This window comes from Leopardus geoffroyi, chromosome D4, assembly GCF_018350155.1.
Source record: "Leopardus geoffroyi isolate Oge1 chromosome D4, O.geoffroyi_Oge1_pat1.0, whole genome shotgun sequence".
NCBI lineage: Eukaryota > Metazoa > Chordata > Mammalia > Carnivora > Felidae > Leopardus > Leopardus geoffroyi.
In genome coordinates this window covers 94,095,449-94,123,358 of record NC_059342.1, presented here as the reverse complement: position 1 = coordinate 94,123,358, position 27,910 = coordinate 94,095,449, and the positions used below count along the sequence as shown (strand labels likewise).

The 27,910-nt window shown below is 45.4% G+C and overlaps 1 protein-coding gene and 1 long non-coding RNA gene across 10 annotated transcripts in view; one reads left to right on the top strand and one right to left on the bottom strand.

The window, feature by feature from the left end:
• The window catches only part of EHMT1 (euchromatic histone lysine methyltransferase 1), a 154,373-nt gene that overhangs the window by 96,095 nt on the left and 30,368 nt on the right, over positions 1-27,910 (bottom strand). The gene's annotated exons all lie outside the window — the stretch shown is intronic.
• LOC123593327 lies at positions 1,521-6,256 on the top strand. 3 transcript variants are annotated; one of them, XR_006710260.1, is made up of 4 exons: positions 1,521-1,634; positions 2,737-2,838; positions 4,375-4,525; positions 6,147-6,255. It is a non-coding gene; the product is annotated as an uncharacterized LOC123593327 (long non-coding RNA). The 3 variants fall into 3 exon arrangements; XR_006710262.1 differs by having other exon boundaries at positions 4,323-4,525; XR_006710261.1 differs by lacking the exon at positions 4,375-4,525 and having other exon boundaries at positions 6,147-6,256.

The following is a 27,910-nucleotide window of genomic DNA, read 5'->3' as shown; positions in this document are numbered from 1 at the left end:
AGCCAGGAACCACGGTAATGATAGTTCTGGACCAGCCCCGCCGAGTCTCCACACTGCCAGCGGTGCAGCCAACCCCGGATGGTGGAAGCTTGGCCGGCCTCTACTCAGGCGGAACCACAACAAACGGGGGCTGGGAGCGCAGAGTAGTCTGAAAGGAAAACTTAAGAGGGAAAAAAGAGAATCATCTATCTCAGGGCCCTTTGGCTCACTTTTCCAGAGAGCTCTGTTCTCTCAGGTGACCTAAATTAGTGAAGCCCAATTGTAACGTGGCTTTCTCCACAAAGATGCAGCCATGCGGACTCCTGTGGAAAGAAGATCTTCCCCCACATTCATTCCAACTCCCCCAATGATCCAATGGGAAAACTCTAGTCTCAACAATAAGGATCTAACCACAAAAAGTATCCTTATTTATGACAGCAAGGGTGAAACCCTTAAAGTCATCAGAAATTTAAAACCGCTTCCAAATACTCTAACCTCTGAAGTGGAGTGGGGGTCCACCGGACAACAGACCAGCCCCACGGCTAGCACACACGGGCCAGGCCAGACCAAACCTACAGGGAGCAGCACATGTGGACAAACACTTCCTGACAGCCGGCTCCATGACTCAGCCATACAAATACAGAAGCCAACGTCGAACCAACCTGCCACACAGATCTCAGACCCTGCTGTGTGTGCATGGAGCCAGTGCTCTGGTCTGATCTTGGGCCTGAAAGCTGCTCCCCCTGCCCTGGCAGCACCAGCATTTCCAAGGCCACAGCCATCTCACAGATAAGCTCCCTCCCTTCTCAGGGCTCAAGCCACCCTGGACCCATGTATCCACGTTATTCGGAACTCCTATTTTAAGCACAGATGTTGAGAAGGTTACTCTTTAACTACTACTACGACTACTACTACTACACACACACACACACACACACACACACACACACACACACACACCCCTTAAGTTTGAAAAGAGTCAAAGCCATTCCAAAAAGAATTTGAGAGAAGGTGACCAACATGGCAGCCCACAGAGGAGCCTGGTAAAGATGTGCCCACACTACAGGGGAGGAGGGAGGGAGTCCATGTCCTCCCACGAAACTGCCATCTCCTCAATGCAGCCTCAAAGCACCCTTACCCTCGTGTTTTGCGGGGTGTGCCAGATTTCACATATTATCTACTGGAGCTGTAAAGATACCCAACAATGGTGAAATACTAAGAAAAAGGAAGGGAAAATCCTCTCTAAACACATAAGTGCATGCTTGCTGGACTCTGTGGTTCCATGGGTGATCGTGCTTTCACATTTCACAGCTAGGAGGCCAATGGAAAAAAAAAGCCCTTCTCCTCCAACAAAGAGCACACTGCTCACGGCTCACAGGCTTTCCTGACTCGGCCGCTGGAGGCAATCTGCAGCATCTGACACACAGGGCAAAGAGGACCTTCTCTCCCCAAGGGTGGAGATGTCATGACTCTAGCCACCTTAGGAGAAATGCTAATTCTGACCTGCCATTTGTTCCTCTCTCCTTTAGGACTCTGCACAAGATCTGGACCCAGAGACCACGTCCTCTCCTCGAGAACTGCATCAGGGCCAGCGCAACACTGTCAACACCAAATGGATTCCCAAAGATGGGATGCGTCTTCTGTCCAGGAAACTTGTGAGATGTAGAGTGCTATCTGCTCACCCCCTAATTTTCAACCATTTTCCACATACCAATTTCACTAGCTAATTATCAAAAGGGGTGGGGAGAAAAAGAATGAATCCTTTCAATATCTGATAGATTTCCTTTTCCCTCTTTTGTCTTTTTGTTTTTTCCCTTTGGCAGCAAAAGGAGTTAGTTCCTAATTTTGGAAAATACAATTACTATCCAAAGTAGCCCCAGAAATTACATTTAAGGGACTGTGAAATACCAGAACAGACTCCCTTTCCATCTGCTATTTAACCCTTAACTGGCTTCTCTGCAAAGGAAAAAACCGAAGGCGCTACGTGCTTGCTGCTCCCTTGACCTAGGCTAGGCTTGGCTCTTGTAGTTTTCCAAAGATGGCCAGACCAATGTGCACACGACCCTACACACCTCTCTAACAAGGTAATGCTGACATTCCTCCATGAGAGGCGGGCTGTGCTCCTTCGCCTTTAATAAGATGGCCTTGGGGCGCCTGGGTGGCGCAGTCAGTTAAGCGTCCGACTTCAGCCAGGTCACGATCTCGCGGTCCGGGAGTTCGAGCCCCGCGTCAGGCTCTGGGCTGATGGCTCAGAGCCTGGAGGCCGTTTCTGATTCTGTGTCTCCCTCTCTCTCTGCCCCTCCCCCGTTCATGCTCTGTCTCTCTCTGTCCCAAAAATAAAATAAACGTTGAAAAAAAAAAATATTTTTTTTAAAAAAATAAGATGGCCTTTTGTGACAGCCTAGACCTGAGACTGTGGCTAAAGTGAGCTCCATGGTGCGTGAGGCCAGGTCACAAATGCCCTGAGGACCCCAGAGCTGTGGCCACCTGTGGGCGTTCCAACCAGCAGCCCACACAAAAAGCACACACCACCAGAAGTGCAAGCCATCCCCAGTGCCTGAGGCTTCCAGCTGAGGCCCCAGGCTCATGGACCAGAAAAAAGCCATCACCCCCCCACACACACTGCCTGTCTGAACTGCCAGCCCCATGAAGGATAACAAGTGATCACTGTTGTCTTTAGGCACTATGTTTCAGGATAGTGTGCTAAGCATTAACAGACAACTCAAACAGTGCCCTTGTCCTTTGTGTCCCTTCCAGGCTACAGCAAACACAGCCCTGGGCCTGGGACCCACAACAGAGGTCAGACCCCCATATAACGTGATTTCCAGAGAAGACACAGCAAGCTGAGAAATGAAACAGGTGCGTGGACACCTGTGGGGAAAGCACGGCCTCTCCCACTCTGAACCGTGGCTCCACGGCCCCCTAAGCTTCCATGAGTTAAAGCATGCTATCTGAACCCTTTCTGGTCTGTGGAGGAAAACAAAAACAAAAGCCAGCCACACACCCAGAACAATCTCCCAAGACATAACCGGCTAAGTGCTGGGCTATAGCAGGTGTCTGTTCTGAGGGCATAAACCAGGGAATGGGGGTCACACAATGTTTACTTTCAGTCTGACTTTCCACACGGTGAAGATATCTACACATATTTACCACCATAAATATGCTGATTTCTTCTTTTATACGTCAGTCTCTTGTGAATTTGGATAGTATGATCATCACAATTTGGTTTACTGACAAAATCAAGTTTCCAGACCTGCAAAGGTGACACTTGCCTCCCATGGGGACCTTCTGCCTGGTTCTCACACTGACGGGTCCCACCCTACACAGCAGTGCAGGGGGTTCTCTACCTGGCTAAGCAGAAAACCAGTGGTGGGTCTGGGTACACCTAGTGCCATTAGATGCTCATGGGGCACACAACTCAACACGACACCAGGAAGACTCACAATCTTTGACATTGGAAAACATCTACTCCATCTCTCCTACTTTAACTCAGACTAAATTAAAATGAAAATGGACTCCATTAGAAATGAGGATGTCTTTGAGGCGCCTGGGTGGCTCAGTTGGTTAAGCGTCAGACTTCGGCTCAGGTCATGATCTCGCGGTCTGTGGGTTCGAGCCCCGCGTCAGGCTCTGTGCTGACAGCTCAGAGCCTGGAGCCTGCTTCAGATTCTGTGTCTCCCCCTCTCTCTGACCCTCCCCCGGCTCACACTCTCTCTCTCAAAATAAAGACACACACAAAAAAAATTAAAAAAAGAAAAAAGAAATGAGGATGTCTCACTGGCAGAAAGGCACAGAGTGGAGACAACGGGGCCACCAGGATGCAGCAATCAGCTGTGCGCCTAACACAGGCCTGTCCACCAGCTACATGCGCATGTACCACGGTGACTCAACAGTGAGAGTAACCTTACAAGGCCAGAGTAACTCAGTTCCACTCCAAAGATCTAGCTCTTAGTTCCTCAGTTTCAACCAAGTTTTTCCTAATATAAAACCATCACGAAGGGAAATCACTCAACATGATGTCATTTGTTATACCCTTAGGTTATCAATATAAAAAACAAAATGGGCAACGTGGCTCAAAAATACAGTCGTCCTAACAAACTCAGTAACAGAAATCCACAATGTGGGACATTCTGCAAGACCACTGACATAGCTTCCTCATCGCAAAAGATGAAAGATCTTAGCAGGGGTAATGGTTGCAGATATCAAATATAACAACCAAATGCAAAGAGTGGATTCTGTTAGGATCCTAATTTAAACCAACCAACCATAAAATGACATTTTGACATAATCGGAGGGTGATTTTAAAATAGATGTCATCAAGCAATTACTTCAAATTTTGTTAGGTGTGAAAACAACACTGTGGTTATGTAAGGATGCCTTCTGCGTTTTTAAAAGGTACGTCCTCTGAGTTGAGAAGTGGAAGTTTCGCGGCCTCTACGGTGTGCTCCAAAATACCACAGCAACAAAAAAAAAAAAAGGAAAAGGAAGAGAAGGAACGAACAAGATAGGAACCATGTGGCAAAATCTTGACCATGATCATGGAATTGTAAGTCGTCTACTTTGCACATGATGGAAACTTAAATTCTTCATAAAATCCTAAAGAAAAACTAATTCTAAACTACAGATGACATCTGAGTGTCCTGCAGCGCTCAACATACAGTCCACAGCAGGCCTGACACCCTCACACGATTCAAGCTCGGCTCTCTGCTGACCAGGCATGGTACCTTGCTGCCTTACTTTCCTCTTGCCCAAATGGGTACAACTACCCAAAACCCAGCTCAGAGGGCTCAGGAAGCTGCAGAACGTTCAAAACGGTGGGCAACACACCATAAATTCCGGCCACTTTTACTGCTCGATGTACTTAGTACATACATCATAAAGATATTTCTAGTATCTGCCATGTGCCAGGCATAAACTTGTCACTCATTCCCCAAAGTCAACTGTTCAAACGCAAGCGTGTCTCAAGCTGGCCCCAGCCCCAGCGGATTCTGTGCACCCTACCTGCCCCAGTGATCAGTCACCACACTCACTGCTCTCCTCTCTCCACCCATGCCCTACAAGAGCAGCAGCTCTTTTCCTTTTCCAAAGATCCCATTACTGCCATGCTCAAAAGCTATGAAGGACCAGTTCCCAAAAGGGTGGGTCTGGCCCCACTACTCGGACCATCTCAGGGAGGGGCTGCCACACTCTCCCCCGGCTCTCTAATGTCACACTTCTCTTAAGACTCCCCACGAGTCTTCAATACCACACCCTCTTTTGAAAGAGGCCATGGTCCAGCCCACACAGGTCCACTTCCTCGTCACCAGCTTTGAGGCCAGCCCCTCCCCAAGTACTCATAGACCTCACTTAACTGGAGTCCAAGAGCATCACTCACTGCCAATACACACAGCAGGGGCACAATCAAGTCAGTATACAAGCTCATGACTCTTCCCCAGATCCAAAACACGCATATAAAAAAATGTCTTCTGGGGCGCCTGGGTGGCTCAGTTGGTTGAGCGTTCAACTTTCTGGCTCAGGTCATGCGTGATCTTGTGGTTCGTGGGTTCACGCTCTACACTGGACTCGCTGCTGTCACAGTGCAGAGCCTGGAGCCTGCTTCGGATCCTCTGTCCCCGGCTCTCTCTGCCTCTCCCCCACTCGCGCTCTCTCAAAAATAAATAAAACGTTAAGAAAAAAAATTTTTTTTAATGTTTTCTTACTTTTTATTATTGTAAGAACTCCCTTCTAAAGTAAAAAAGATTGATTAGAAAAAAACCATCTGACTCTAGATTTCAGCTCAGGTCATGATCCATGCGGACAGTGTGGAGCCTGATTAAGATTCTCTCTCTCTGCCCCTCTACCCTGCTAGTACACACGCTCTCTAAAATAAAAAATTAGAAATAAATAAATAAATAAATAAATAAATAAATAAATAAATAATAAAGGAAATACTCAAAGGTACATATAAATATACTTTATGAGTGCCAATAAAGGAGACCTTCCCCTGACAATATTTTGGCACCTTGACCAGTATCGGCCTATTGTTTCCTATAATTCCCATTTTATCCCTTTTCCAAATTCTTCCACAGTCCAGTCAACTTTCTCATCAGCTCTGCCTACTTTGCACTTCAACAGAATCAGCAACTTCCCATGGATTTTTAGTAAACTGTGCTTCATTTCTATTTCAGGAAACAAGAACCATTTTAAAAGCTCCTGTATTGAAGGAGTAAGGGAACAAAATGACCGGAGCCAAGGAGGCACAGAGCCATGATCTCTGACTGGAGGGGACGAGGCTGGGAGATGGCACCCACTTCACATTGACTGGGACAGCCATGGTCAAAAAGATGAGCCAAAACAAAAACAAGTGCTGGCAAGGATGTGGAGAAGCTGAAACCCTCACGCGTTGCTGGCGGAAATGCAAAATGACGTGGCTACTGTGGAAAACGGTTTGGTGGTTCCTCAGAAAGTTAAAGAAAGAATTCCCACATGACTCAGCGATTTACTCCTGGGTGTACACTCCAAAGACTGAAAAGAGACACTCAAACAGATGCTTGTACACAAACATTCAGAGCAGCACTATTCACAACAGTCACAAGATGGAAAAAACTCACATGTTCATCAGCAGATGAATAAACAAAATGTGGTCTATGCATACGAGGGAAGATTACTCAGCCAGAAAAAGAAATGAGGCTCTGCCACAGGCCATCGCGCAGACGAACCTTGAGAACATTACGCAGAGTGAGATGCACCAGGCACAAAATGACAAATCAGTCTACTTACATGAAACACCTACTTTAGGCAAATTCATAGAGACAAAAAAAGGAAAGGAGAGTTACTGCTTAATAGGTACAGAGTTTCTGCTTGGGGTGGCGAGAATGTTTTACAAACAGGCAATGATGATGGTCACACAACACCGTAAACATACTTGTGCCACCAAAAGTAGGCTTAAAAATGGCTGAGGGGCACCTGGGTAGCTCAGCCGGTTAAGCTTCTGCTCTTGATTTCGGCTCAGGTCCTGATCTCAAGGTTAGTGAGTCTGAGCCCCGAACTGGAATTCTCTCTCTCCCCGTCTCTCTGCCCCTCCACTGCTCACGCATGCTCTCTCTCCCTCAAAAATAAATAAACTTTAAAAAATGGCTGAAATGATAAGACTTACGTTTAAGCATATTTTACCACAATAAAAAAGAAAGACGCAGAAAAAGATGGAGGGGTGTGCCAGGATAACTCTACCTATACAATCAGGGATTCTTTAACAAAGTCAATGCAAGTCTTAGAAAGGACTCCTTTACAAGGAGAGATGTAATGTGTATACAATACAAAATCAGAATATAACATATAACACTTATGTATTTTTTTTTTTAATTTTTTTTTTCAACGTTTATTTATTTTTGGGACAGAGAGAGACAAAGCATGAACGGGGGAGGGGCAGAGAGAGAGGGAGGCACAGAATCGGAAACAGGCTCCAGGCTCTGAGCCATCAGCCCATAGCCTGACGCGGGGCTCGAACTCACGGACCGCGAGATCGTGACCTGGCTGAAGTCGAACGCTTAACCGACTGCGCCACCCAGACGCCCCAACACTTATGTATTTAAAAATGAGATTACCATACCAGTGTTGAAAGCATGACGTCATAAACTACACTGTTTAAAAGAGATATATCAATCTGATGTGGATAGCTGGATTACGGCTGTCGGAGGGGTAGGGCACCTGGCGGGCAACCTAATCTCAAATGGCTCATGAAAAAAAATCTCTTTTATCATACTTGCAACTTTCCTTACATTAAGTTTGAAAGTATTTCAAGAGAAGAAGAAAAGCAGTTCTATAGACAGAGAAAACACAACACCCACAAAGACTGACTACACGGTTTTGGTGGGCTCGAATACATCTGCATAAAAGTCCATAAGAGAGAAATCTGAAGGGATGTGTATCAAATCATCGTAGAAGCTGTGGGGACACTGTCGAGTAAGAAAGGGACACACAGGGACACATAGGGCAGATCCTGCCTGAACAGGATTTGATCTTCAAAAGGAAAATTCCTACATTATTGCACGATTTTACATTTTTAATTTAAGTAAAGGAAATGAATTGGGGGAGTCAGGTGAAAACTACAAAGCATATACTGTAACATTTGCATATAACTTTCGAAACATTTTTCTGTGCAAATACACTCATGAAGGTACAACTAATACAGACTACATAAACAGGTAGTAAATTTTTCCCTTAACTACTGGGAGCAAATGAATTCATGCTGTCACAGCACAGGCTGCAGCAGCAGATCCCTAGCATGCACTGAGCTCTCCCCACACACAGGACCCAACTAAGAGACACGCAGGGCATCTATGACACCTCAGCATCATAAACAGCCTTGAAGTGAACACCTTCACTTAATACACTCCTTTGCATGTAGTTCCCCATAAATTTCTCCAAGAATGCCGTAAAAGAAAGGACAAAAGAAAAGGAAAGAAAAGAAAAGAAGGGACAGAGCTAGAAATTAAAGCTATACTTTCCCTTACACAAATGATGTGCTAAATGTCTCAGCGGGGCTCTTAAACAGAGGGGGTGTTTTTTTCCTTCTTAAGACTCAAACACTAAAAACATTTTGGAAAACAACTCCCTATCCTTCTCATGTCTGTTTGTGGTAAATCTAGGGTTCAATCTCAACTGTAAGAGAAAGGAACCTTTCCCCTGGCCCAACCCCACTTTACCAAGAAACCAGCAATGTGAGGCCTGGCTGCATGGCCCTGTCTGTCCCAGACACAGAACAGGTCTTAGCAGGCGGGGTCTACACACCTAAGGAGCTGCCAACAGAGCCGAGTCAGAGAAGACATGAAGCACTGAAGTGATCAGAAGCCCTCCTGCCAGCCAATCTCAAGGCTCACATCACTGAATGTTACTGTTTGCAGACCAATTAAGGAGCTACCGAGTTGATTCCTAACACCCTAAGTGACAGAAGCACAAAGGCACACGAACCTCCGCTGTTTTCCCAGCCAGCTAACTCTCCTACCAGCAGCTATGGTAATGCCACCAAGCACTACACAACTCTGATTTACACGAAAAACTGTTTTTCTGAAGTCCAAACTCTAACAGAATAGGTCACACTACCAACAAGTCACCCATGTCGTGTGCCATTAGCCACAACATCCCTTCTACCCTGGAGCTCCACATGCCTGCTCGCGCACAGCTTACTGTATGGCCTTACTGTACCTGCACATGAAAGGAACATCAGGCTCTTCCTATAGGGACTGTCTCTTCTCCATACATGCTATTTTGACAACAATTCAAATTACTGCAGAATGTTCTATGTTCCCGCTTGTGGCCCACAGTAGCAGCTTTCCTGACCTCCCTTTAATAAAGTCTCTAAGGGGCGCCTGGGTGGCTCAGTCAGTTGAACATCTGACTTCGGCTCAGGTCATGATCTCACAGTTCGTGAGTTCAAGTCTTGCTCCAGGAAAGGTCTGCTTCTCTCTCTCCTTCTCTCTCTCTCTCTCTGCCCCTCATGGGATTCTCTCTTTCCCACCCCCTTCGCCGCCCCTCCCTCACTTGCACCTTCTCTCTCTCTCTCAAAACAAATAAGTAAATAAATAAAGTCTCTGCAATAAGAATGCCTGTCAACAATGAGCTCACTAGTCCACATCAAGAGGGGCCCTATGGGAAGGAAGCATGATTCCGGTGTTTATGCTCATCACTAGAACTGTATCAAGTGGTAAAACTGAGAGAAGAAAAACAGCACGGGAAAACAAGAACTCAGAGGTGAGGGTGAGGAGAGGGTCTGCCTTCACGGTGACTGTTACTTCTGTTAGCACCATGAACTAAATTAAACTGCCAGTGCACTAGTGGGGGGGGGGGGGGGAGGGGATCAACCATGTAGGGTAGCCATCCTTTGGACTACAACTCCCCCTCCAGCCATGGCATCTGGAGACCTCAGCGGAGCATCCCCATAAAGGTGGCTTGCAGGGTTCTCAGCACAAGGACACCCTAACCTCCCCTCCAAGTTCCTGGTTATGTGAGGCAATGCACCCCCCCCCTTTTTTTAATTTTTGTAATGCTTTTATTTATTTTTGAGAGAGAGAGAGAGAGCGCGCGCACAAACAGGGGAGGGGGACAGAGAGAGAGGAGAGAGGAGAGAGAGAGAGAGAGAGAGAGAGAGAGAGAGAGAGAATGAATCCCAAGCAGGCTCCACACTGTCAGCACAGAGCCCAATGGGGGCTCGAACCCACATATCATGAGATCATGACCTGGGCTGAAATCAAATTGGACACTTGACCAACTAAGCCACCCAGGCGCCCAGCATCCCCTTCTTTTGTTGAAGCTCACTGAAGTTGATTTCTGCTACCTGGTTCCATCTCTCTCTCCACTGATGCAAATGGAGGCCCTGAAGTTTCCCTTGCATGCCACCTAGTTATTAAGGAGCACAGCCCGTGACCGGCAAAGCACCCCAGGGAGCTAAAACTGGGTGGTAGGAAGACATCTGCCACCACAGACTAACTAGAAATGGATAAAAGCAAATTTCTAAATAGAGAAAAATATGACTCCTTAGACACAAATTTTCAATCAAGAACAAAATAAACCATTATTTCCTCACAAAACACACAAAAAAAGCTGGTATTAGGAAAAACCAGTTCACTTGAAATTTTAAACTTTTTAAGATTTTAAAGTATTTAGGGGCTTCTGGGTGGCTCAGTCAGTTAAGCGTCCAATTTCAGCTCAGGTCATGATCTCACGGTTTGTGAGTTCAAGCCCCACATCAGGCTGTCTGCTGTCAACACAGAGCCCACTTCAGATCCTCTGTCCCCCTCTTTTTCTGCCCCTCCTCCGCTCTCCTTCTCTCTCTCTCTCTCTCTCTCAAATTAAAAAAAAAATTAAAACAAAGATTTTTAAGCATTTAATAAATCCCAAGCCCAGTAACTACTGTAAAGGAAAATGATTTTTACTGTTTCAACAGCTTCCTGCAGCATTAAAACAGGGGTTAGCATAAACACACACCAATCCCAGGGCTCACTCTCACGCCCCAAACTTGGATGAGCAAAATGTCTCACTATCCACATGCCTTAGTGGTCATGGGGTCAGGACGAAAGTCAGATCTGGTTGGTCAGAATCTTATAGGGAAAAACAGAATGAGTGCCTCCAACACAGTGGATCCACTTGCTTCGAGGCTGAATCTTGAGGGGTGACACAGAGGCTTCCCAGGGACACTGGGGCTACAACTTGGAAATTAGGAAATACTGGTGGTAGTGGACGATCCTGAATTTCTGGAGGAAAAGTCAACATTTTTACTGCCACCAATAATGGAGGAATGTAAGCAGAAGTACTTTGTGCCGTTTCATATCCATAATATATTGTCAGACAGAAGACAAATAATTTTTGGACAAAGAATTTGTAAGATGTGCAATATAGATACTACAAAATTTTAGCAAAATCCTGGAGCTTAAGGATGAGTACAGTTCTGAGGATTTCAGTTGGACCCCTGCATACTACAGTGCTGGTTACACATATGGCAGAAACAATGAAACCACAGTGTGTCTGTGACTGAAAAGACTGAATTCCGTGTGTCCCTCAGACTGAGGGCTCTCTGTTAAGTCGCCATGCTAGCTTCTAATTATCATCGACCATGGCTGCTAAGAAAACCTGATGAACAATAATCTTTTTTTTTAACATTTTTTATTGTTTATTTATTTTTGAGAGAGACACAGCATGAGTGCAGGAGGGGCAGAGAGAGAGGGAGACACAGAATCTGAAGCAGGCTCCAGGCTCTGAGCTGTCAGCATAGACCCTGACGCAGGCTTGAACTCACAAACCATGAGATCATGACCTAAGCTGAAGCTGGACACTTAACCAACTGAGCCACGCAGGTGCCTCAACAATAATCTTGTAATGGCAAAATAGTACTAATTAAAAACAGTGGCATTTCATGCTGAATGTGAACAGTGCAATTTTGACCTTTCTTAACGGACTATTTCTACTGATACATCTATATAGTAAAAGGCGATCAGCTTGAGGTTTCTAACAGCATAAGCAACAACAACCTCCACAAGTAGCATAATTATATTCATTAGTCATGGCATGACTCTGTGAAAGAAAATCTATCACTGCCTATGAAAATTCTTACAGTTTTCCTTAAATATGTGTAAAAGAGACTAGAAACAGTCACATATACAAATAAGAACATAGTACAAGGTGAGGGCATTTCAAATCAGCAGAAGAGGGGATAATTAACAAAATGGTCACTGAGACCACCGGCTGGTCATGGGAGAAAGGCCATCACAAACATGAATCAATGAGTGCAAGGATTACATATAGTGCAGCACAACTGTACAAGCACTAGGAGAAATCCTTGGTGACCCTGAAGTTAGGCTGATTCTAAGCCTAACTAACTCCACGACCAGGAATCACAAAAGAAAAGCTTTACAGATTTAACTACCAAAATATTTTAAGCACTTATGTGACAAAATAAAGAAATAACTCTAAAAGCCTGAAAAAAAAAGGGGTGGGGGGGGGGCTGGTCCTGGATGGATCAGTCGGTTAAGCAACCAACTCTTTATTTCAGCTCAGGTCATGATCTCATAGTTCATGGGATTGAGCCCCATTTAGGGCTCTGTATTGACATTGCAGAGCCTGCTTGGGATTCTCTCTCTCCCTCTCTCTCTGCCCCTCTCCCACTCGCACGTGTGTGTGTGTGTGTGCACGTGCGTGTGTGTGTGTGTTCAAAAAAATATATGCAGTGTATGGGCTTAGTACCTTTAATATACTCTTAACCCAAGAAGGAACAGGTAAATAGTAACTCCAAATCAATTTCATAAAGACAGAGACCACCAACAAAGTAACAGACAAAAGAGTGAAACAGGCATTCCCAAGTGACCAACAGATGCACATACAGGCAGATGCTTGGCCCTGAATGTGACCAAGGGCTGGAGAAGGGGAGGAGTTCCCTAGCTCCCCCATAGCAGCAAGATCACACAGCAAGCAAGTATGCCATAGATTTCCTAAAAACACAGACCAGTCTTCTCACAAGGATGCAATCTAAAAACACAGACCAATCTTCTCACAAGGATGCAATAACCCTTAACAAAACAGGAAATGAACCCAGCAACATGTAAACATAATTACACATCCATGACCATGTGAGATCTACCCCAAGAACACAAGGTTGGGGGGCAGCTGGGTGGCTCAGTCGGTTGGGCGGCCAACTTCAACTCAGGTCATGATCTCGCAGTCTGTGGGTTTGAGCCCTGCGTCGGGCTCTGTGCTGGCAGCTCAGAGCCTGGAGCCTGCTTTCGATTCTGTGTCTCCCTCTCTCTCTGCCCCTCCCCTGCTTGCTCTCTGTCTCTTTCTCAAAGAATAAACATTAAAAAAAATATTTTTTTTTAATTACAAAAAAGAATGCAAGGTTGGTTTAACATCTGAAAATCAATGCAACAATTATTAACAGAATATAGGACAAAAACCACAATGATTAAAAAAAAAACCAAAACACAAAAAACCCATAATGATCATCTCAACAGATGAAAAAAAAAAACATCTGACACTGACTTCAAGCTGTATTACAAAGCTGTAATCATCAAGACAGTATGGTACTGGCACAACAACAGACACTCAGCTCAATGGAACAGAATAGAGAACCCAGAAATGGACCCAGAAACATATGGCCAACTAATCTTTGACAAAGCAGGAACAAATATCCAATGGAATAAAGACAGTCTCCTCAGCAAGTGGTGCTGGGAAAACTGGACAGCGACATGCAGAAAAATGAACCTGGACCACTTTCTTACACCAGACACAAAAATAAACTCAAAATGGATGAAAGACCTTAACATAAGACAGGAAGCCATCAAAGTCCTTCAGGAGAAAGCAGGCAAAAGCCTCTCTGACCTCAGCTGCAGCAACTTCTTACTCAACACATCTCCGGAGGCAAGGGAAACAAAAGCAAAAATGAACCACTGGGACCTCATCAAAATAAAAAGCTTCTGCACAGCGAAGGAAACAATCAGCAAAACTAAAAGGCAACCGATGGAATGACAGAAGATATTTGTAAATGACGTATCAGGTAAAGGGTTAGCATCCAAAATCTATAAAGAACTTATCAAACTCAACACCCAAAAAACAAATAATCCAGTGAAGAAATGGGCAAAAGACATGCATAGACACTTCTCCAAAGATGGCGAACAGACAAGAAAAAATGCTCGACATCACTCATCATCAGGGAAATACAGATCAAAACCACAAGGAGATACCACCTCACACCTGTCAAAATGGCTCACATTAACAACTCAGGCAACAACAGATGTTGGAGAGGATGCAGAGAAAGAGGATCTCTTTTGCATTGTTGGTGGCAATGCAAGCTGGTGCAGCCACTCTGGAAAACAGTCTGGAGGTTCCTCAAAAAACTAAAAATAGAACTACCCTACGACCCTGCAATTGCACTACTAGGCATTTATCCAAGGGATACAGGTATACTGTTTCGAAGGGGCACGTGCACCCCCATGTTTACAGCAGCGCTATCGACAACAGCCAAAGTATGGAAAGAGCCCAAATGTCCATCAACAGATGAATGGATAAAGATGTGATATACATACACAATGGAGTAGTACAAGGCAATCAAAAAGAATGAAATCTTGCCATTCTCAACTACATGGATGAAAGTAGAGGGTATTATGCTGAGCGAAATTAGAGAAAGACAAATATCATAGGATTTTACTCACATGAGGACTTTAAGATACAAAACAGATGAACATAAGGGAAGGGAAGCAAAAATAATATAAAAACAGGGAGGGGGACAAAACATAAGAGACTCTTAAACAGAACAAACAGAGGGTTACTGGAGGGGTTGTGGGAGGGAGGGGATGAGCTAAATGGACAAGGGACATTAAGGAATCTACTCCTGAAATCACTGTTACACTATATGCTAACTAACTTGGATGCAAATTCAAAAAATAAATAAAAATTTTTTAAATAATAAAATAATAAAATTTTAAAAATCTGACAAAATTCTTTCATGATCTGCACAATGCACTGGGGGCTCTAGCCAATGCAGGGCAGTGACAGCAGGGGGAGGGGGTGTCTAACACAAGTAAGAAAAGGTAACAGTTACCCCTAAGCCTACCACCAATAGTAAACACCTTAGTGTATCACTTACAGCTTTTTACGTTAACAAAATAATATACTTATTTTTAATCCATTCTGTCATTGAACCTGATGATAGAGGTCTCTCTCTATAACATCATATGCAAGACATGCAATGGTGTATCACATGGCTACAGCCGACTGCTTAGCTATTACAAGCATCACGGATACTAACCGTGCACGTCTCCAGTGAAGCTCCCCTCTTCATGCACTCACCATGTTGTGTGCTTCCTACATTTTCCACCAAATCCCACCACCACCTTCTTATTGTAAATCACATCATCCCGAAAGTCACCAATAAAGAGAAAATGGTCTACTCATTTTTCTGCCTTCAATCTCTGTCCTTTCCCACTTAGTATATCTATTCTGCAGTTAGAATTATCTTTCTAGAGTTGTGACCTCACCACAATCTGAAAACGCCCAGTGTTTCCCACCTCTCATGGGCTCTGGCTCGCACCTCCCAGCACAGCACAGAGGTGCTTTGGCACTCTAGGCCAGGGGTCCACTGGCCAAATCGAGCCCAAGCCTATTTCCGTACTTCCCACAAACTAAAAACTACATTTTTTTAGTTATAAATATAAAAAAGAATATGCATTAAAAGCCAGGTGTGGCCTGCACACCTGGCCCTTTCCAGGAAGTTTGCTAACCCCTAACCTAGCCCAACAATTTTTAGGCACCAAAAGAGCCTGCCAAACATATGGAAGTGCTGATGCATCAAGCTACTGAGGGTGGCTTGAACAGAGCCCTTGAGTCTCCGTCACTGCCTTGGTCCACCCCCCAGCTTTCATCCTCCAAGATAAAACTCTGCCACTCAGCCGGGCAAAGCCCCCAGGGTTCATCCGGCTGATCACATGCTGCACTGAGACTCCCTAAGCACCTCTATCTCAGCAGGAAGGGGCCCCTGAGCAGCATGGGCTCGGATTTACTCATCTTTGCAACCCAGCATCTAGCAGAGTACCTGGCACGTAACACATATTCCCGGACTTTCTGAAGAACACATTTTTTTTTTAATGTTTTTATTTATTTCTGAGACAGAGACAGAGCATGAGCAGGGGAGGGGCAGAGAGAGAGGGAGACACAGAATCAGAAGCAGGCTCCAGGCTGTCAGCACAGAGCCCGACGCGGGGCTCCAACTCACAAACCGTGAGATCATGACCTGAGCTGAAGTCAGCCGCTCAACCGACTGAGCCACCCAGGCGCCCCATGAAGAACACACTTTGGGGCGTCTGGGTGGCTCAGTCGGTTGAGCGGCTGACTTCGGCTCAGGTCATGATCTCGCAGTCCGTGAGTTCGAGCCCCGCATCGGGCTCTGTGCTGACAGCTTGGAGCCTGGAGCCTGTTTTGGATTCTGTGTCTCCCTCTCTCTCTGACCCTCCCCCATTCATGCTCTGTCTCTCTCTGTCTCAAAAATAAATAAACGTTTAAAAAAATTAAAAAAAAAAAACATTAAAAAAAAAAAGAACACGCTTTAAATGATGATTAAGGGGCGCCTGGGTGGCTCAGTCGGTTGAGCGACTGACTTCGGCTCAGGTCACGATCTCACGGTTTGTGAGTTGGAGCCCTGCGTCGGGCTCTGTGCCGACAGCTCGGAGCCTGGAGCCTGCTTCGGATTCTGTGTCTCCCTCTCTCTCTGCCCCTCCCCCGCTCATGCTCTGTCTCTGTCTCAGAAATAAATAAGCATTAAAAATGATGATTAACTATACAATGCAGGCCTCTGACATCAAGAGACAAGTCATGTGATGGCAGGAAGACTGCACAAAGTAACGCACAGCGCACCCCCAAGTGCATCTGGCCGTGCACTTCAAGATTGGACACAAGAATAAAGAGCACAAAAGGAAAGCTCCAGAGTTGAAAACCAAGTGTTCGAGGACATGTGCTGGGTTGGAGTGAGCTGGATGGACCACAGTGTGGAGCGCTGGAAGAAGTGAGGGGAGCTGGAGAACCCACTATGGGCTTTAATGTCTATCATCTTAACATCCCTTGGTACAGGACACCTCGGGGACTGGTATGGTTGAGCGACCGACTCTTGATTTTGGCTCAGGTCATGATCCCAGAGTTGTGGGATCAAGCCCCACACTGGGCTCCACACTGAGCATAGAATCTGCTGGGGATTCTCTCTCTCCCTCTGCCCCTTCCCCAAGGATCCTCTCTCTCTTAAATAAAAAAAATAAAATAATAAGTTTTAACATTCCTTGATGTATGTCAGTAAATCCTGTTTAACTTCTTTTGGCCCCTAGAATTTGCTTCTTAAAGTATGGTCGTATGGAGACCAGTCCTGCTGAAGCCCTGGGGTTTATTCAGGTTACAGGTGTACAGCTTTCATTCAGTGTCTATCTACCAAATGGCAGGTGCTGTTGTCCCTCTGTGCTCTTTGTGCTCCAGGACTAAGGCCCATATCTTTGTGTTTTAGAAATTCTCCCTTGCAGTCCCCAGCATCTCTCTATCACCCATTTCCTCTCATTATACATCAGAGAGAGGGGACAGAGCAGCTGTAACTGGTCACCACCCACCTCAGCCCTCTGGGTGAGTCAGACTGTGTGCTTTATTCCAGGGCAAAACACTGGTCTGCCCTAGAACACCGGCTTCAACTGCAGGCTCCTGAGAACAATGGAGTTACCAAAAAGGACCCACAAATTTGCAGGCCCTCCCAGGACTGGCCGTGGGCCAAGCAAATAGTACATTACCACATATACAAGCTATTTTTTCATGTAGGTAGCATTACTAGATTGACCATAATTTTGTCACTTTCTGTTCTCTCAATTAGTACATACTTTTCACAATTACTACCATGACAACAGCCTTCAAATTTTTTGATGTGAGGAAAAAGTTTTTAATATACTGAAAAAAATTTGGCAATTTCTAATACAGACTCCCCGAAGGCAGGACCTGCACCTCTTCCAGGTTCTGAAGCTCATCAGCCCTTAGCCCCTACGGAAACAGCCACCCAGTTTAATTTTTAGTTGGGCATTCCACTTCTCAGCACTGTGAGGCCATGTGGCACAGTCAGAGCACCGGCCAGCAGTAACTGACCACGACTTCTGGGCATATCCTCAGAGCAGAGCTCAACACTGGCTCCAGCCCTCCCACAATTACAGTGCACCTTACACAGGGCACCTCCCCTCGGAGGGCAACCTTCTCTTCTGAAGAATGCAGGAGGTAAAAATAAGACTGGACAGAGTTTATATACCAAGAAAAAGGAGAGGCCTATTCCTCTTTTCAGATCAGAAGAGTAACTCAAGCAACAATCCTAGCTGAAATATCAGGAACATAAAAGTAGCAGAACACAGAGGTGGGAGACCACAAACCCAGGAAGGTACAGTGGGTATCTACTGGTCACCAAAGAATACCCCAGTATGAGCACATACACAACAGATGACTTCTTATACTCTCGAGGACATCATTCTACAAAGCGGAACTGTACTAGCCTGAAAGGAAGATGTGCCTTTGCGACGCACCGTCCCTGTAAAAAATGTTTAGAAAATCCCCAATGGAGTTAGCATTCTAGCTTTATTAGAACAAAGGCACCATCTGGTGGTTAAAAGAATAAGTGCAGGCTATGGGAAGAAAGCCACAGAAATAAATATTAATAAATTTCCCTTCTAATCAGAAAGATTCTTGGAAAAAGACCACATTCCTAATCATATTGGTGATTAAAAAAAAATCTTTCTACAATACTGCTCTGTAACAGGATTGAAATAACATGGGAAAACAAACACATTTATAGCTGAATTTCATTCAAAATTCCTATTTTGTCAAAAAGACTGAGCATGATAAAGAAAGTAAACCAAGAGTTGAATGTTTGGAAGCATATGACCAAAAAAAGGTGGAATTTATCCCCCATCACAATGCACGCTCTATGAGAAACAGGAATTTTGTCGGAGGTTTTTTTTTCCATTGCTGGGCTACCAAGCCCTTCAGTGTACAATAAAACAGTTCTCAAGCATTCCAGTCCCAGGACCATGTTATACTCTAGAGAGTACCAAGCATCCCAAAGAGATTTTGTTCCTATGGATCACGGCTATTGATATTTACAAACCAAAATAGAGAGGGGCGCCTGGGTGGCGCAGTCGGTTAAGCGTCCGACTTCAGCCGGGTCACGATCTCGCGGTCCGTGAGTTCGAGCCCCGCGTCGGGCTCTGGGCTGATGGCTCAGAGCGTGGAGCCTGTTTCCGATTCTGTGTCTCCCTCTCACTCTGCCCCTCCCCCGTTCATGCTCTGTCTCTCTCTGTCCCAAAAATAAATAAACGTTGAAAAAAAAAATTTTTTTTAAATAATAACACATTACATGCTAACATAAAATATTTTTATACAAAGTAACTACTTTTCAAAAGACAGACAGGAGAGGCTCAGTCAGTTAAGCATATGACTCTTGATCTCAGCTCATGTCTTGATCTCAGGGTGATGAGGTCAAGCCCTGCGTTGGGACCCAAGGGCCCCGCTGTGGGCCCCAAGATGGGCATGAAGCCTACTTAAAAAAAAGAAGAAGAAAAAGAGAGAGTGAATGTGTCATTTTTTTACAAGTCTGCAAATATCTCTTCTAACTTAAGGTTTGGATGCTCACATGCCCTGCATCATGTAGCCAGCCTCTAGAAGTGTGCACTCTAGCCCCCTGACAGACCGGGGTGGGAAAAGCCAATGATGTCCTCCCTGGTGTTAGTACAGACAGCCTGACCTTACAGGTCTGGAAGGGTCTTGGGGACCTGCTACTGTGTCTGGTATGCAGCACGCGCTAATGGAGCTTTGTTGATGGGAGGGACAAAGGACAGAGCATGGGATGGAGATGGTAAGAGAAGGACAAGGGGGTAGGGAAAGGACCAAGTGCAGCCAAGTGTGGGAGGGGTGCGGCCTGGCCCCAAGCACTGCAAGGCTGGTACCCTTACTTTATACTGATTACAAGTATATGATGCAGCTGTTTTATTAGCTCTGTTTTTCAGAGTACCACCTCCACCTGGGGTCATCTTCCCTTCAGGTTTTTACGTAATTTAAAAAAAACTAATGAGCATTAATCACATGAATTGAAATGCAGATAAATGAGGGTTGCTGTTAATTTGTTTACCATAAAACTAATATATGCTCATTAAAAAAATTTTTTAATATAACAAAAATCACAGTCGATCCAGCAATTCAGAATAACTAAGTAAACAACTGGTATATTTCCATTTCTTTCCTAAACTTAGTATGAAAGTTTTTTTAATTGACATTCATCTTGGGGCGCCTGGATGGCGCAATCAGTTGTGTCTGACTTCGGCTCAGGTCATGATCTCACGGTTTGTGAGTTAAAGACCCACACTGGGCTTTCTGCTGTCTCACAGAGCCAGTTTCAGATGCTCTGTCCCTGCCTCTCTCTCTCTCTGCCTTCCCCCACTCATGCTCTACCTTGAAATAAATAAACATTTTTAAAAGTTGATGATCATCTGTAAAGTATACAAGCACTAACAAAATCACTATAGATAGGAAACCCTTAGTAATCTATTATTTAACCTCTCCAAAAAAAAATAATAATAATTAAAGAAACTCTCCAAGTATGGGTGCACAGAAGATCACATACTGTATGATTCCATTTATATGAAAAGTCTAGAAGTCCAGAATACACAAATCTACAGAGACAGAACACAGATGCCTAACTAACTGCCAGGGGTTAAGGGGAGGAGAAAATGCGAGTGACTACTGATGGTATAAGGTTTCTTTTGGGGATCATGAAAATGTCCTGGATTTTTTGTGCTCTATTCATGGACATACCCAAGTTTCCAGACTAGTCATTCTGGTATATAATAGGTAATGAGTATCTGATGGATGGATAAATGGGGGAGTTGGTGGCTGCTGGAATGGATGGGGAGTGGGGGGGGATGGAGGGGTGGGGAGAAGAGTGAGTGGGAGAGTGGATGGGGGGTGGGGGGCGTGAGTTGGTGGAAAGTGGACGGGAGGGGGGGGGGCGGTGAATGAGGGTATTCCTCTCCTAGAAAGAGCCTGGTCTCATGTTGGTCAGGCTCCCAGGGGTGAACAGCCAGCACCACTTCTTCCTTTGGCGGTCCTCCTCCTCCTCCTCCTCCTCCTCCTCCTCCTCCTGCACACAGTTTCGCACAGTTCCAAGGGCCCCACTTCCTGCCCCAGGCAGAAAGAACGTGCTCTTCAAAACTCTAAGAAGCAGCTGTGAGCTCTCCTTCGCAACATTTGCTCACTTTTCTTTTTCAAAGAAAGTCTGTGAAACAGAAATGCGTTAGAGGAAATGGACCTCGAAGAAGTCCCTCATAGCCTCTGTTACAATTCTACAGAGAGGCTTACCCTGAAGGTGAGCTAGTTTGGACGGGCTCTTTGCTGGATTCTGTGAAGCCCACCAAGCAGCACGCGCCCTACACAGCATGAACTCCAACACGGTTTCAAATGCCAAAAAGTCCAGACCACTGTGGTGAACAGTACAGAAGCGTATCCTTCCTCAACTAGTTCTCTAAAGAAATGACAAAATGCTTGACTGACTGTATTTTTTATTTTAAAAGGCCACCAAAACTTTTTACCTCGCTTGAATTTTTTCACTTTGGTTATGCTGTCTTCTCTTAATACCATGGTCCTCAGATGATTTGTGCTGCTTCAAGAAGATAAAAATCTTCTAACATTTAAAAATACTCCCCATCTCTAAAATTCTCTTAAAATGAAAAGCAAATGTCTACCTAAGAGAGGCCTCCCCACCAACCGCCTGCCTAGGCTCTGCCCCCACCTTGCACCTGCAGGCTTCACCTGCCAACGGTCTCCAGCCCACCCTGGTCTCCAGCCCACCCTTCGCACAGAAGGACCCTTCATCTGAGAGGGGTGGGGAAGGGGGAGGGAGGGAAGAGGAGAAGGAGAAGAAAGGGAGGGGAGGCCAGAACCTGCCCCTGCACAGGGTGCAACCTCAACATGGCCTGGGGAAAAGTTCCTCTAAAAGCACACTTTCCACTCAGAAAATAAGAAAACAAACACTCCATTATGGGCTACGCTGCTAACATGAACCACCAATGAAATTTCCATCACAGGTGTTCAACACGCATCTGCATACCTGGTTAAATGGTTCCTCTCAGAACCACCACCCACAGCAGCGCCATTTCCCAGCGGGCCAGCGGGTGGAGGGCCTGGATTCACAGTGGCCCCGCGTTCAAGGGCAGGCACAAAGGAGCCGTCCCTATTGTTCCCTCTTCCTCATTCCGCTGGCTGAGCTGGAGTTTCCTCAGATCTAGGAGAGTAGCCTACCCTCCCCCACCCTTTTGTTCCAAGAATACAGTTCTAGAACAGGCAGCCTATGCACCAATCTGCTCCAATCCTGCGATTTCCAATAAGTAAAACCACAGCCCCTCACCAGGTCGCTCCCCCCAAGATGTGTCTAGCACGTGCTTATCCACTGTCTTGCTTTTCTACGGAACAGCTGAGAAAGCCTTGTGGAAGCTCTGCTGCCTTGGGTCTCGGCATCTCTCCACGACCTCATTTCTGCCGTTCCAAGGAAAATGGAGTCCCCCACTCACCAAGGCAGACAGGGCCATCCTGCAACCTGAACACGTGCTCAAGCAGATCCCATTAGGCAAGGCACCGCCTTCCAAGGGGCACTCTTGGGGAGTGGTCAGTGCCAGTCTCAAGCCCAGAGCTGACAGACTTCTTTCTCTTCAGCCTGCATGGAAAATGAGCCAACTGCAAAATAACATGGCCAGATCCTCCACACACAGCCTGGCTGGTCCCCGGCCCCCACACTCTCTCACTCATGCCCTCCTTGCTCCCCATCACCACTGAGGCCACCATGGGGCAGGGAAGGAAAAAACAAGGCAACACCATTAGTCAGCAAAAGCTTCCAGTACTTTCTCTGTAAACGTTGAAGCAAGAGAAAAAATACTGGTTTATCATCGGCTTAACTAGTTAGGAGCTTCTTCCTGCAATACAGAACAGGCCTTACACAGTTTTCAATAATCAGAGCTTTGGAGGGATCGCCCACCCCCACTCCCAAGAAAGCACACACATCTGGTGACAGGACATCACGACAGGGTTATTCTGTAGGGGGTGGGGTGGGGCGGGGGTGGGACTAGGAGGTGACCCCACCAACACCCTACCTCCTAGGCCCTGCCCCCAGCCTAGGAGCACCTTCATGAAGAAAGGGGTTAAACAAGAGAGGAAAAATATTAAACGCCACATTCCTTGCCTGCACCTCTATCCGTTTTTTCCCTCCTGCACTAGTGCAGTTGTTGGCTGCGGCCACTGCAGGGGAATCACAGCAGCTCCACTGCCCTTTTCCACCATCTGTAAGCACCTCCTGAAATGGAGGGAGCTCAAGGCAGGGAGCAGTCCAGAGGTACAGGCCCACAGTGCACCTGAACCCCCTCAGATGGTTACAACGAACATTTTAAGTGAGCTGAGTTTTCTCAGGAGGAAACCATTCTACGTTTATCGTCTTCACCCTAAAAACAGGGAAAGGTCTTTTTAAAGAAACCATCAAAACAGCTCATCCCTACCACCACCAAAAGAAAAATCACTCTTAGGGTCTCTTGGGATCAGCTTTGTATAAAAAATACTAACAGAAACCTAGGATAGGAACCTGAGGTCAAATCTAAGGGAACAAGAGTCATCTTACCAGCCCTGTCATAAGGAACTCACCTTACAGATGACCTTTAGAGCCAAGAACCCAGTGACTGAATCACAGGGAAGCAAACCTAAAGCTTGCCATGTACATCAGACCCCTCCTCCAAGTGCTCCTGCCCTCCCAGCGCAAGCACACCTTGGAGGGGGGCGGTCTCAGGGCCCCAGTCAAGTGTGAGAGCAGCGGGTCTCCGCCCACATGTCCCCCATCCTCCACTATGGGATTTCCTCTTTAGGAGAAGAGACCCTTCCACAGCTGTGCCGCCCCTCCAATCAAGTCCGAGTTGTGGCTCTTAATACAAAACGAAGTATTTGAAGCCCCTTTTTTAAAAGAGGCAATATTTTAAAAGTAGTGTTTCAAGCAAACTTCAAAATAAAACCACAAATATTATTTCCTATTTTTGACGTTATATGAAAAAAATAATACTAACCTGCCTATATAAATGCTCTTCTGTAAACTCCCTACCCACCATGCTGTATTTTCGGTTGGATGCTGGGGCCTGCGGGCTGTGGCTGAACCCCAGAACCATCATAGGGAGGGGGTCAAGTCAAAGGTCAGCCAGAAAAATGAAGGTCATTCTTCTTGAAGTACCTGGATTCCATTCAGCCAAGAGCAAACGACAAAGACACCAAACTCAGACACAGCCTGGAAGTTCAGCTGTAGAACACACATTATCGATGGAGCCACGGTCCTGTACCAGTCTACCGACAGCTCATGAAGAACAGACAACAATCCGACCCCACCCTCAGTTCCCACTCCTCAGACTTACAAAGGAAAGAAAAGTCAGGCTGATTAAAGAAACATAAAAGCACAGGTAATGAAAACAGATACAACCATTCGCCCATTACTAAGAAAATGCATTTAAAACAACGAAGATACCATTTTCACCTATCAGATGGGCAAAAAATCTTAAACCCTGACAATATGAGAGTAGGGATAAACAGGCAATTCTCATATACTGTTGGGATAATATAATTAATGAAACTGCATTGGGGGCAGCTTGGCAACATTTATAAAATTTTAACACATACGTAACCCTTGGCAAGGCAAGGGTTATTTTTTAGTTTACCCTAAGATACCCTTGCAAAAGGACTCCAAATCATACCTAACAAGGACATCCACTCAGCCTTCTTTCTAGATTAGACCGTCTAAAATATCCACCAACCTGGGGTGCATGGGTGGCTCAGTTGGTTAAGCGTCCGACTCTTGGTTTCAGCTCAGGTCATGATCTTGCAGTCTGTGGGTTCGAGCCCCTCATTAGGCTCTGCACTGTTAGCATGGAGCCTGCCTAGGATTTCTCTCTTTCCCTTTCTCTCTGCCCCTCCCCTACTTGCTCTTGCTCTCTCTCAAAATAATAAATGTTTAAAAAATATAGTAAAATAAATAAATAAATATCCACCAACTAGATACAGAAATTGTTAGAGGCTCACGAGGAAATACTTAAAAGCTCTTGAAAAGTGTAAGAAAAAGCTGATGAGCTACTGGGGGAAAACCATGGAGACAAACACAAGTTAAGGTACAGAAGAGTGTGTCTGTGAGATCCCTGTAAGAACAGAGATGCTGGCATGTGCACAAAAATCTTTTGGGAAGGAATTATAAGAAATTATTAATAGCACGTGACCTTTGTGAGGAAGATTAAGAGCAGAAAGGATGCAAAAAGTTACCCTGCAACATGCACCTTTCCTTACTATTTATTCTTCTTTTCTTTGGGCCACCAGTGTGCTAAGAACTCTGATGCACCCAGCCTCGCACAGCGTGCTGGTCCCACTGGGCCGTGCTTCTCCACCTACTCGGTTCTTTAACCATGTACTAAGCACCCATTGCCCCACCAGTCACAGCAAAACCAGGATCTTGACGAGATTCTCTGCCCAACCAGCCACATGGTCTCCCCAGGTCATCACCCCTACCTCTTCATACCCAAAATAACTATCCAAACAGAACCTGTGGACTGCAGCTTCATGGGAAAAGGTCACCAATACCTTTGTCAAGGGGTTAACAACAAATCCATCTAAAGAAGGTATAAATGAACAGGAAAATGAATCCAAGAGATGGAAAGAGACAATAAAATGATTGGTAATTTCTATTATAAATGAAAACTTCTAAGGAATACATCAGCAACTTGAATCCAAAAGCATAGAAAACGCTACCAGGCATTACTGGGTGTATCCCAGGTATACAAGTGTGATTTAACTTTACAAAATTCATAAACGTAATCTACCAATTTAACGGATTTTTTTTAATGTTGGTAAAATTCAATACCCAAGTATGATTTTAAAAACTCAGTAAATTCGAGGGGCGCCTGGGTGGCGCAGTCGGTTGGGCGTCCGACTTCAGCCAGGTCACGATCTCGCGGTCCGTGAGTTCGAGCCCCGCGTCGGGCTCTGGGCTGATGGCTCAGAGCCTGGAGCCTGTTTCCGATTCTGTGTCTCCCTCTCTCTCTGCCCCTCCCCCGTTCATGCTTTGTCTCTCTCTGTCCCAAAAATAAATAAACGTTGAAAAAAAAAAATTAAAAAACTAATAGAGTAAACATCATGCTGTGATATTGCAATTTATTACAGGAAATACGTATTTAAGTCTTCTTCCTCATTTCTGGCTCAAGTCCCCAAAACTTCTGCAATTTCCCAAGCATAGAGAGTGATGCAGGTGTCTTTTTTTATGTTAATGAGATGACTTTGGGAAAGCCCTAAAGGATGGGAACTGCTTGCCCATGAATCCTGCCAACCACAGGATTAGAGGGGTAGGACTTCCAGTCCCAACCAGACCTCTGGGGAGGTCAGAGGGGCTGGAGGCTGAATCAATTGTCCACCAATGGCCAATGAGTTTAATAAACAGCTAAGTAATAAAGCCTCCATAAAAACCCTAAAGGGCAGGGTTCAGAGAACCTCCAGATTGGTAAACACGTGGAGATTTTCAGGAAAAGCAGCACACCTGGTGAGGGCATGTAAGTACCTGCCCTTCCACACACCTGGCCCTGGGCATCTCTTTCATTGGGCTATTCCTGAGTTATATCTCTTTATAATAAACCAGGAATCTAGTAAGATGAGTCTCTGAGTTCTGTGAGCCATTCTCGCAAATCAATCAAACCTAAGGAGAAGGTCAATGGAACCTCCAATCTGTAGCCAGTCAGTCAGTAGCAGAGGTAACCACCTGGATTTGTGACTGGCATCCTAAATGGGAGAAGGAGCAGGCTTGCAGGACTCAACACTTAACCTGTGGAACCAGATACTTTCTCCAAGCAATGTCAGAAATGAGTTGAATTCATGGACACTGTACACCCTGCTGCCTGCTGGTATCAGAGAACTGCTTGGTACTATATGTGGGGAATGGCCCTCCCCACGTGGAATTGGACCAAGGAACCCCAAAAGACATTGTAAATGCATTTCCTACAAAATCCAGAATTGGATTGATGAGTTCAAGCCCCATACCAGGCTCTGTGCTGGCAGTGTGACGCCTGCTTAGGATTCTCTCTCTCCTTCTCTCTCTCTCTGCCCCTCTTGCTCTCATTCTTTCTCTTTCTCTCTCTCTCTCTCTCTCTCAATAAACAAACAAACTTAAAATTTTAAAAAAAAAAGGAATAATAATACAAATAAACAACGGGCACCTGGGTGGCTCAGTTGGTTGGTTAAGCATCTGACTCGTGATTTCAGGTCAGGTCATAATCTCACGGTTTCTGAGTTCAAGCCCTGAATCAGGCTCTCTGCTAACAGCACAGAGCCTGCTTAGGATTCACTCTTTCTGCCCCTCCCCTGCTTGCACACGCACACACTCTCTCTCTAAATAAATAAATAAGCTTTAAAAAATGAATAAATAAACGAAACCAAGAACAAGGGCAACCACCAGCATTGCCTCCATTCAACACTAACTGGTACAATTAGACAAGAAATTTGCAGTATGAGTATCAGAAAGGAAGAAATAAGACTGTTAGTACTTGCAGATCCCATGACCTATAAATGACTAGGAATAACAGCAGAGCTTAGGAAGGTGACTGTATGTAAGGTTAAATATTCAGCTGCCTTGCTATGTACCACCAGTGAACAATTAGACATGGTAATAACAGAGAACATCATTTAATGATGGCATCAGAGAATCATCGGTTTAGGAAAAATATAATTTCATTGAAACTTTTTATTAAAAAACTGAATGGATAGGGATGTCTGGGTGGCTCAGCTGGTGAAGCCCCCGACTTTGGCTCATGTCATGATCTCATGGTTCGTGAGTTCAAACCCTGCATCAGGCTCTCTGCTG